The sequence below is a fragment of the Schistocerca gregaria genome, chromosome 5 (genome assembly GCF_023897955.1).
Source record: "Schistocerca gregaria isolate iqSchGreg1 chromosome 5, iqSchGreg1.2, whole genome shotgun sequence".
NCBI classification, from domain to species: Eukaryota; Metazoa; Arthropoda; class Insecta; order Orthoptera; family Acrididae; genus Schistocerca; species Schistocerca gregaria.
In genome coordinates this window covers 323121264-323133303 of record NC_064924.1, presented here as the reverse complement: position 1 = coordinate 323133303, position 12040 = coordinate 323121264, and positions in this window count along the sequence as shown.

Sequence of the window (12040 nt, the reverse complement as noted above, 5' to 3'; positions counted from 1 at the left end):
TATGAAACTTTCTGGCAGATTAAAACTGGACATAGGCTTGAATAGGTTAGTTGGTAGAGTACTTGCCCAGGAAAGGCAAAGGTCCCGAGTTCAGTCGGCCTCAGTCAGAGGCGCAACACAGACCTGTTGTCCCAGCCACGGGCGCTCATGGAAGAGGAAGTGTTTACACCACCGATACTTGCTCGAGTTGTTGTCTGACTATATCGCCATGGTACTCAATTTTGGAAAGGCTACACTCCAATTTACGTTCGATAACGAATATGCCAGACCCAAGGCTTTCGAAATAGAGCTTTTTGTAGGGAAGAAGTTTGCTTACATGCTACAGGTTAGAAAATGTAAGTCAAGAAGACCGATGAATCTGTGTGTGAAAGAACTTTCGCCGCCACTCAATGGCAATTTAAATTTTGACACTCCGGTGGTAATATCAGCGATGTAACAGTAGCTCCTTCATACTTGGGTGTGAGGGTCATTCGGATTTTTGAGTTGCCGTTTGAGGTTCCAAAATCGATAGTTATTGAATCGCTTGCGACCATATGCGACGGTACTCAGTCATATGCCTGAATTCTGGGCGAGTTTTAGCACCTATCCCATGCTGAACGGTGTCCGACAGGTGCGGATCGTCCTTAACAAACCTATCCATTCATATTTATATATTGGAGGATGTCCAGCTATTGTGATTTATTATGGTCAGCCATGCAAATGTTCTGGATGTGGTGGAGATGGACATACCCGCTCGGAGTGCATACAACGCCAGGTCATGCAACTGCCACATGGAGTAGGGTCAAAGCGAGAGGTTCCCACGCAACTGCCGGTGACGTACTTTTCTGTGGCCCGTCGGCAGGTGTTTCCGAGTTCGGAGCGTTACACGTACATGTTGATGCAATAGCAAACCGACTTAGCGGAGCATGGACGAGTCACGGAGAATGCCCCTACACCCACCTGACGTCAGATAAGGTAGGAACCTTCCGCACCCTCACGTGTAGCACGCAGCGTGGAATTGGAGGTCGACATGGTCGCGCCAGTAACGGACCAACCAACGCTTGACGAACACAGTGAGGCATACCCTATGGCGGCAGAGTGCAGCGCGAACAAAGAACGATAGCCAAAGCGTCGCAAAAAGCGTCGCCATAGTTCAGGTGACGCGTCCTCTCCTAGGCTAGAGGACACGGAAAATGTTCCTGCAGATGATGACCATGAGCACTATGGGACTTAACATCGACGGTCATCAGTACCCTAGAACTTAGAACTACTTAAACCTAACTAACCTAAGGACATCACACAACACCCGGCCATCACGAGGCAGAGAAAATCCCTGACCCCGCCGGGAATCGAACCCGGGAACCCGGGTGCGGGAAGCGAGAAGGCTACCACACGACAACGAGCTGCGGATATCCTTCAGATGGTGACTGGATGTCATGCCTTTCAGACGGTCCCTCTTCATTGACACCGACTGACCTGGTACTGCCGACGGAGCAGCCAAGGACCATGTCCCGGCAGCCACATAGAAATGCAGCAGAGGGTGTTTCTGAGGTTGGTGACCAATGCGACTGGGCAGAACTAGTCGGAGAGATACAGGAATTGGCACCCCCACTTTATGACGACCCATTTATAGGATGAACACCACAGAATGAGAAAAACGGAGGGCAGTCTGTTGGCTGGCATCTCTCTGAGCGCGAGTAGTGGACTAAAGCTCTCGGAGTTCACAATGACATGACACATGCATGACAATGACAACGGACCAAGCACATGAAGTGGGAACAGTGGACATTAATACCGCATGATCACTTGCAAAGATGCAAATTTTCTGGGACATGATTTACGCTACAGACGTGGATATTCTGCTCTTGCAGGAAACCTGCGATCCCGCATTTTCCGACGTGCATGGTTACAATAGTTAACTAGCAACGACTCCAGACGGAGGACGTGGCACAGCGATATTAGTCCTGGGAGGGATTGCTGTGTGTGACCTCGGTTTGGTTGTGACCGTGAACGCCAATTGTATTATGAACATCTATGCACCCTCCGGATCTGACAATCGACGGGTGTGTGTGCCATTCTACTCAGATGAGAATGCGGCACTATTCCATGGGAGAAAAGACCACATCTTTGTAGGAGGGGATTTTAGTTGTCTTCTAACATTGAAGGATTAAACCCTAATTTCGGTTCCTGCTACGCATTGCACGCGATCTGCCGGGAAATGAAACTAATGGACACTTCGGAAAAAATCCATGGACAGCGAGAGGGCTACACGTTTTTTACTAGGCACTGGTCAAGCAGGCTGGATAGGATTTATGTTTCTGACGGATTAAGATATCACATGTTGATTGTTGAACTTCGGCCCACAGCTTTTACAGATCACCTTGCATATTAATGCACGTTAACACTCTCACGGCAGCGGGTCTGGCGGAGTTGCAGTTCGTGGTGAAACGTAACTCCTCCTTGAAGTTTCATATCAGCCCACACTCCGCTGCAGAGTGAAAATCTCATTCTGGAAACATCCCCCAGACTGTGGCTAAGCCATGTCTCCGCAGTATCCTTTCCTTCAGGAGTGCTAGTTCTGCAAGGTTCGCAGGAGAGCTTCTTTAAAGTTTGGAAGGTAGGAGACGAGATAGTGGCAAAAGTAAGGCTGTGAGGACCGGCCGTGAGTCGTGCTTCGGTGGCTCAGATGGTAGAGCACTTGCCCGCGAAAGGCAAAGGTCCCGAGTTCGAGTCTCGGTCGGGCACACAGTTTTAATCTGCCAGGAAGTTTCATATCGGCGCACACTCCGCTGCAGAGTGAAAATCTCATTCTGATAACATCCCCCAGGCTGTGGCTAAGCCACGTTTCCGCAGTATCCTTTCCTTCAGGAGTGCTAGTTCTGCAAGGTTCGCAGGAGAGCTTCTTTAAAGTTTGGAAGGTAGGAGACGAGATAGTGGCAGAAGTAAGGCTGTGAGTACCGGCTGTGAGTCGTGCTTCGGTGGCTCAGATGGTAGAGCACTTGCCCGCGAAAGGCAAAGGTCCCGAGTTCGAGTCTCGGTCGAGCACACAGTTTTAATCTGCCAGGAAGTTTCATATCAGCGCACTCTCCGCTGCAGAGTGAAAATCTCATTCTGTTAACTGCTCCTTATTGGTGGATCCAGAATGTCGCCAATGGATCGAAGAAACGTGCACTTTCCGTCTGTCGATGCACAATACGGCTCTTTCATGGTAGCTGCAATGGGCAAAACAGGCGGCACAAAGAGCTCTCACAAGGTATGGCAAGGAAAGAGCGGGATCGCTCCGAGATACACTTGATTATTACTACATGGTGCTCCGTGACGTGTTCCCCAGGGCCCCATCACACAAACGTTAAGCTGAAGTGTATCGCATTCAGGCATGCATTTTATCGATCACGAGATGTTGATTGGAGAGACGATCCGTGGCCCGTACTTGGACAACGTCGATGGAGAACGTACTAGCATGCATCATTTGTCCAATGGACATGAGTGTAATCGCCTATCCTTGATCACTGTTCTCAATGATCGTTATGGTCGACCGTTGACGTCACAACAAGACATTTCTCCTGGATTTCTGTAGCATTACCGCCTCCTTTTCACTGGAACGCCGACGGAAGATTGGACAGGGGAAGAAATTTACCGCAGATGCAAACAGAAGTGGGTGGTCTTCATGCAGAGGCGTTATTGGAACCCCTAACGAAAGATGGCATACGGAGGACACTCACGAAGGGTACGATGCATAAATCCCCTAGGCCAGATGGGTTGACACTCGAATTTTTTCGCGAATTTGTGGATTTAATGATGTCCTAATGGGTGGTGATGCATAATGAGTTACGGAGACCTGACACGGACGTCCCGTCGCAATTCATGGCGGGACTGCTTATATCAGTAACGAAATCGGCAGGGAGTGTCAGGGCCCATCAATTTCGACTCCTCAGTACTGACTATATCACCTTTGTGATAATGTTGGCGGCAAGGCTCAATACTGTAATATCAGACTTGTCTAGAGGTTCGGAGCAACATCCATTCTATCCTAGGCGAATATCGTCGCATCATTTCCCTGACGGAAGCTTGTTGCTTGCGAGCGGCGTTCGTATCAGTGGATTTTGATCGTGCCTTTGACAGGATCAACCATGATTTCATTGACTCGACCATGTGACGCATGGTGATACCTCAGGATTTTACTACCGTCCCCATGCGCCTCCTTCGCGGCGCTTCATCGACTGTAAGAGTGAATGGCAGGGAGGTAGGAACGATTCCTGTTTCAGCTAAGTTAGGCAAGGGTGTCTCTTTCGATGATGCTGTTTCCAAAAGCGCTCATACCATTGAGGCAGACTTTTTTAGACTCTTACAGGCGTCCGACTCCGTAAGTATGTAAGTATGTGAGGCCGTTGTCCTTCTTCCTACGTACGGAGTAGCGGCGGGTAAAAGGTCAACATGAGTAAAACCAAGATTATGCACATCGGACGAGGGTTGAACTCTCTGTACAGTCCATTTACGACGGTGGACATCTTGCGGTGCTTAGGAGCATTGTTCGCCCGATCGTTAAGACAATCAACGGCGGCGAGCTACCGACGTCTGGTGCAGCACGTCTGACTGCACATACGCAACAGCACGACCTGCCACAAAGGGTGGCATACACTGATGTTCATCTGGCCTCGCGACTGCTGCACATAGCACAGGTACAGCCAATGCCACATGGTATTGCTGACAGATTAATGGCGGACTTTGGATACTACGTCAGCCAAGAGATGTTGTTAAAGGTGATAAAGAGACTTTAGCTCCCCCACACGATTCTGCAGGACTTAATCTCACGAATTTGCAGAACAAGGCTCTAGCTCTATACCTACGAGCAACGATACGGACATGGAACCAACGGCATCACGCCGTCACGTCGGCGATCCTGGACGTGCTTCTTACCGCGTCCTTTGAACCGCAATGGCTGTAGGCTCGTTATCGCCTTGTTTTTCTCACGTCGCGCTGTTATTTGTTGATTTTAGTTACGTTCAGTTACAGATACCTTCTACAAGGATCCCCGCGACTCGTCAGATATATCGACACTTGAGGCGTCATCATGGCAGCAATGTTGTCGAACTCAAGTACCCAATGAGGGATTGGCGACAGATCTGGCGTGCTGTCCATACACCTCTCCTCACCACGGCATCGAGAGCGTCTTGGTATACCTTAATCAACCGCAAGACAGTCACCCGCCGACGATTGTACGACATTCACATGGCAGATTCCCCGCTCTGTCTTATATGTGGCATGCAGGAGACCAACGAACATTCTCTGCAATGAGAAGAAGGATGTTTGGTTTCTGACACAACGTATCATGGCACTCCTCCGACGTACCGACAACTCCACGATCACGACGGACGCTTTAATTTTCCCAGACGCTTTTTCCCCTCACAGAATACGTCGACAATTCGCTGGATTGGAGGACACGCATCGCACTACGTGCTCTCGCGGACCGTGGTATCGGGCATGGACTATTGGCGTTATCTACTGAGACAACACGAAATCATCCTTCACTCTAAATACAAAACGCACTTTGCGAACTTTCTAGGCAACATGTTTCATGGCCCCCGAAGCCGTGGGGTTCCCAGGTATACATAGCTTCGCGGGATATGATATTACTCCCAGTGAAGTGACGATGACATTATTCGGCCCTATATTTGTTTCCTTCTTTTTTCGTATGTAATCTTTTTACTGTGAAACTGAAATTAAATAAATTTAAAATTAAAAAGAAAAGAATAACATTAATGTACAATGTTTCCTTCGCACTGCCTCTCCCTTATCGTGTCAGGAGACGGGGACAACGTGGCTATTCTAAAATTAAAAAAAGAAAAAGAAAAGAGAAAAAAGTTTTAGGCTGCAAGGAAGTAGGAAATTTTCTGAGTAGTTTATTACGAGCTTCATTACCTACTTTATGCTGACAATACTGTAAGCTGCTATACTTTAATTTCTATATCTCTAACCTGATACAAAATATTACGATCGGTACTCTTCGTCTTTTTATTCTTCTCTAACTCATGTGCGATATGAGGGTCACACAAAACGCAGTGGATTTTTAAAGTGAAAGTCACTTCACAAGAACGTATGGTTGGTTGTGGTCGATCCCGCTCAGCCTTCTTGAGATGGGCGTCAATCACCTATCCATTTTTGTACAATTTTCTGCATTTTTCGTATTCTTCTACAGACGCTTGAAATTGACGTTTACACGATATTTACTATTCCTGTTAGATTCAACAAACCCTTTACGTTAAGAATGCAGACACAAGTTAAATGATATTCAATGTTTATGTTAACATAACCGATTTTTATTCTTCTAGCCCATCTGTGGATTTACCTAACAGATGTATAAAAATGTACATGTTGTAGATTTATCAGCATCATGTCTTATTGGCGTCAATTGTCCTGCAGTAGCGTGCAGTGTCAAACCCGGGACTCACAGCGCCACTCACCAACTGACGGGCTCAAGGGCCAGCTGCAGGAGATCATCTAACTACAGTCTGAGGAAAATTCAAGTTTTCTGACAATTTATCATACGACTTCGTTCGCCTGGCTGCATTAACGATACAAAGTTAAAATTCTCGAGTCTTTTTTACCCTACTGTGAACATCCTTTTAATTACAACGCGTAAAACGTCACGACAAGTAATGTACACGTTGCCAAAAACACTCATGTTCAGAAAAAAATTGAACATCTTGGATGACTAGAGATAGGACATTCATAATCACAGCCCACGTACATTAGTATGTTCTGCAGAAATGATTAGCATTTACCGGTAAAATTTTCCTTAGGCTCTCGTTGTCCTATAAACCGAAGGAAGAGATCCTCGTGACTTAAGAAGACGTGCAGGATGCCTCGCGGACGTATGCGTGAACCGTGCCGTCAAATTAGTGAGTTTGAAAGACGGCTTGCTATTGGCATGAGAGAATGTGGTGCATCTATCGGCGAAATTGCTGTTCATGTGGGACGAAGTGTTTCGGCAGTGCAACGGGTGTTGCAGAGAGGTTCACAGAAGGCCGTGGAACACTGCGAGATGGGTCAGGTTGCACCACCCAGACCATCCCCACACCTCATTGAAATGCCATTTGAGGCCAGATCTGCGTCCTTCTTTAGCTCTTCCATAACAGTGGAACACATCATACACTATCAGGGGTGACAGTTCGTCCCTGATTATTACAGCATTGGTTACGTGTGCGTCGTCCACTTCTCTGCCTATCTTTCGCGAATGTGTAGAAACATGCTACATGGCAATGGTGTGTAGAACGACGTCACTAGGGGCAGAAATGTTTTCGTACAAATCCAGGTACTGTTTGTTTGAAAATGATCGTCACATTTTTGTTCGCCGTAAACTAGGGGATTGTCATCATAGTAACTGCATTCGCAGAGATATACAGCGGAAACTCAAGACCTTATGGTGTGAGATGCTATTGGGTACAACCACAAACCACAGTTGGTGCGTATAGAGGCCACTGGGACCAGTATGACCTACGTGAATGACATCCTGCGACCCGTAGCCATGCTCTTTCTGCACAACACCCCCGACGCCATTTTTCAGTAAGACAGTGGACGACCACATGTTGGTGTCACAGGATGTCAACCTTTTGCCCTGGTTCGCCAGATCATCAGACTTATCGCCAATCGAAAATGTGTGGTGTATGGTGAAACGACAGTTGCAGCGCTGACCCAATGCCAACCACCACAGATGAACTTTAGAACCAGGTGAATGCAACGTGGATGGCTGTACCACAGGACGTCATTCGTGCCATATAAACGTTTATGCCATTACGTGTGGAACAAGTTATCAAGGCCATGGAGGGCCCTATGCCTACTAGGCAAGAGAACACATGCTGGACCGAGGTGACTTACATGCTAATCATTTCTACAGAACGTGTCCTGTGAGTATGAATGTCCTATCTCTAGACGTTCAAAGTGTACTGTTTTTTTCTGAACATGAGTATATAATGAGAACATTACAGACGTACTGGTCTATAAAACCTAAGTGTACTCCACTGGTGGCTGGCGAAGATTCTGGTAAGGCAGATGACATAAGAAATCACCAGTGTTTACGAAACAGGGAATAGCGTAAAGACAAAGGCGAAAACAACACACTGCGAACGCTCGCTATGCCTGAAATTCTTCTGAAGAAGGTCAAAGATTAACAGTTTTCAGTAAGTATAATGTGCTTTACTCTTATGCTGAGTGGTTTTCCGCTATTCGTGCTTGATTTTGGAGGTATAACTCAAAAACCGATAAAAAATAAGATTTTTCGCTTTATTTTGTGATTTTGTGATATTCCGCTACGTTTTGATGGCAATTCTGAAATTCTTGTTCAGTAGCCCAAAAAGGCACAGGTAGAAAATGAAAATTAATTCCCTAAAAATTTCGATTTGAGTACCTGATCTGGACCAATAGTGCTACACAATTATTACCGTGGACTTTCTTCTGACGTCCTGCTCCCATTACATAGAAGGGTAGGAGAAAATAAAATTGTCATTGCTTTTTACAAGATTTCTCTGTAACTCGTGTTGAATTTTGTTCTCCTCCACCCACTTCTCCTTTCCATTTTTAACGCCTCGCGATCAACGGTGCAATGAAATCTAATATTTCTGTCTGTTCGCACCCAGATTCTGCCACACTGTGACATCTCTGAAAGAGTCCTGGAGAGCTTGTTCGCGCTGTGTTCTTGATCTGTCGTTGAGCCTAACATTAGAACCTTCTAATGGTGTCTGATTGTATGTGTACCAATGGTCACCGTTTTCGTCGTTTCCCTAAACTGCTATGAGAAGAACACAGCCGATTTCCTTTCACATTCTTCCTAAGTTCGAACTGGTGCACTGCCCATGTTGACCCTGTCATCGATGAAAAGATAAACCTTAATCGTTCTTCTTTCCATAAAGGGTTACTGTGAATGGCTTGAAGAATTGTAGTCTACTCAGAACAAACAAAACACTCAAGTAACAACATCGCCTATTGAACATGTTACACATCTAATGTTACTGCTGAAATATAAATGAAATAGCGTTGATTTCAAATCCGGAAAACTCCGTGTCTACGTAAACATGGCGACGAAAACTGCACACTTCAGAAGTAATCCATAAGTCTCTCAAAAATATAAAGAATGGAAGTACAATACGGGGTGCAAAGAGCACAAAATACTACTGACGAATGGAATCATTTAACGCTTTTCAAACAGTCGACTTTCACGCTGTTCGCTATTGCATGGCATGCTTACGTATGAGAAGCACGGATCAATGCGTGTATTTTCTAACCACGAAGCTTGGTAGAGTGTAATGGATCGTGAGGTCATGTCGTTGTTTTCAGTGTTTACCGGAGTCACACAAAAAGAATTCGTTACCCGAGACGGCCATGTCACATTTGTGCGACAGGGCACTGTCCTCAGAAGTTGGTTTCATGTTTAAAAACATTTCCTACAATCGAAATGCTGGAAATGGTCATTTGCTCCGTTTAGGATGCCAAATTTCAACCCTACTGTACTGCCGTACTTTGAAATCTTCACGAGGTGTGCACAATGGTAACTCTGAGTTTGCTTAATTGTAAATGACTTCCCAAAGTTGCGATAAGGTAATGTAGTTTGAAGAAGACAAAATAAGAAGAAGAAGACATAGCTTAAACAGTAAATCCTCCTAGAAGGTTAATATCAAGCAACATGTTAATACTTAACACTGTTTAACTGGTTGTTCCCTGCAACAGAAAGTTAAGAACAAAAGTATCTGTGCCAGTACTGCTGAACCCGTAGAAAATTGCTTGGCTATTAAAAGCTACTATTTTCTGTGGTACCCTGATTTAAATAAAATCCAAATAATGTGAGCAGTTAACGACTTTTACATTCAGAGAACTGGAAGAAGATTAATGGAAGGCGACTGAGATTCGGTGTTGTTATATTTGTATCAAAAGGATCGCAAACACTACCATACGTAGATTAAAATGCAGAGGTTGCGGGTTTACCACGAAAAATATCACTTACTTGTTCAAATTCACATCTGGCTGGTAACAAACTGGAAATACAGTGCAACGTCTGGTAGCAACTGAAATGAGCACCCAGCATACGTTGCAGCACGCTAGCAGACAGAATCATTGTGGAATACCGTAAATGCCACTGAAGAAACTCAAGATAAAATGTAAATATGAAATACTCCAGTGAGTATGGATGGAATAAGAGACAATAGTTTCTGAACGTTAAGCATCTCAGTGTTGGCTAAAAACGGAATAACATCTAAGGACGTCGCATTACCTTTTTCTCTCAATGCACCTGATAGTGTTTTAATCTATGGCAACAGGAGAATCTATGTAAGATTCGCTCATTCTCGAAGCATAGCAGTCACAAGCTGTCGAAAAATACAGTCTGTTTACAGAAAGAGACAACTTCACAATCAAAATTGCAATAAACAATGCAGAAATCATACATACATGTATTACTCAACAACGATATGATTCCACTTCGCCTTTATTGGAAACACATTGAGAGGTTCTATGCCCTCTTTTGCATGTCACCTCTCATTTTCATCAATTTTATTAACGTTTTGTGTCTTTGCACGGAGGTAACAGGCCAAATAAGGTTATTGTAATGAGAGTACTTATACTGACAGCTCAGAATACTTTTCGCTTGATTCCTATGCATATTGGGTTACTTCCCTGGGTGGCCTGTGCGAGGCGAACATCGGAGGACGCGGCACACTCCGTTTCCGGTTGGGGGCTGCAATTCTTCGAGTACTCAGAGGGTCGTACATCAACAGGCTTAAGCGCCTGCCGCGCGGGATTAGCGGAGCAGTCTTGGGCGCTACAGTCATGGAGTGTGCGGCTGGTCCCGACGAAGGTTCGAGTCCTCCCTCGGGCATGGGTGTGTGTGCTTGTTCTTAGGATAATTGAGGTTAAAGTAGTGTGTAAGCTTAGGGACTGATGACCATAGCAGTTAAGTCCCATAAGACTTCACACACATTTGAACATTTTTGCTTAAGCTCCTGGCAGAACGACTGACGTCGGTCGAGTTTCGCCTATTGTATGAAGGGTGAAACGACCTGCGAGACGTCTGAGTGTTGCCACCGTTCCATCGTGTCTGGAATGAAGACTGCTGGCACCGATTGACTGCATTGTCCTCATGATTCTGAGAGTACTTGTGTATCGTGCCCTGTTGGGTGCGACTGTCTGGTACCGGATGGCCGGTAGTCAAGGCAGGTTGTTTTCGTAGACGGCAAACGGCAAGTTCAGTGCCCTCAGCTCAATATCAGAGGCATGTTTGGTCAACTTAAACTGAGGCTAGTCATAAAGCCCTGTTCGAAATTGGAGGAAAGGGTTGCTATTGGTGTGAATGATGTTCTGAGACAGTGTGGGGGAATTTTCGAATCAGCGCTGAATGCTGATTCGCGGTATTCGAGGACAGTAGGGAGTTGAGCAATGTTGGCTTTGGTCTTGCGTTGTGCGGGTGCAGGGAATTCGGGATCTGATCTTCGTCGGAGTCGCACTTTTTCGGCAGAACTTAGAATTCTCGGACAGCCTTCGAGGCCAGGCGTGGAAACAGAACGCTGCCTACCGACGCAGATTTCAGGACTGGTACAGTATTTTACGGCTTTGGCATTGTAGGATCTATCAATTTTATACAGAAGTCCTCAGCAGCACGCGCGCTCTCTTTGATACAAGTTCAACTTGCTTTTTTCTCCATGTGATCCCATTTCAGCTCTCACTACTAATCACCCTACTGCAATATAGTCGGGAGATTAATTTTTGATTCATTAGAATCTCCAGCCATTACCGTCAGTCTATTGCACCACAGAGAGTAGGAGCCCCTTGTTCTCGAGCAAACTTATATTCTCATAATTGTTCAGTATACCCCGTCATTTAACCTACTGTTTGTGGCGATAATAAAAAACGGTTCAAATGGCTCTGAGCACTATGGGACTTAAATTCTGACGTCATCAGTCCCATAGAACTCGGAACTACTTAAACCTAACTAACCTGAGGACATCACACACATCCATGTCCGAGGCAGGATTCGAACCTGCGACCGTAGCGGTAGCGTGGTTCCAGATTGTAGCGC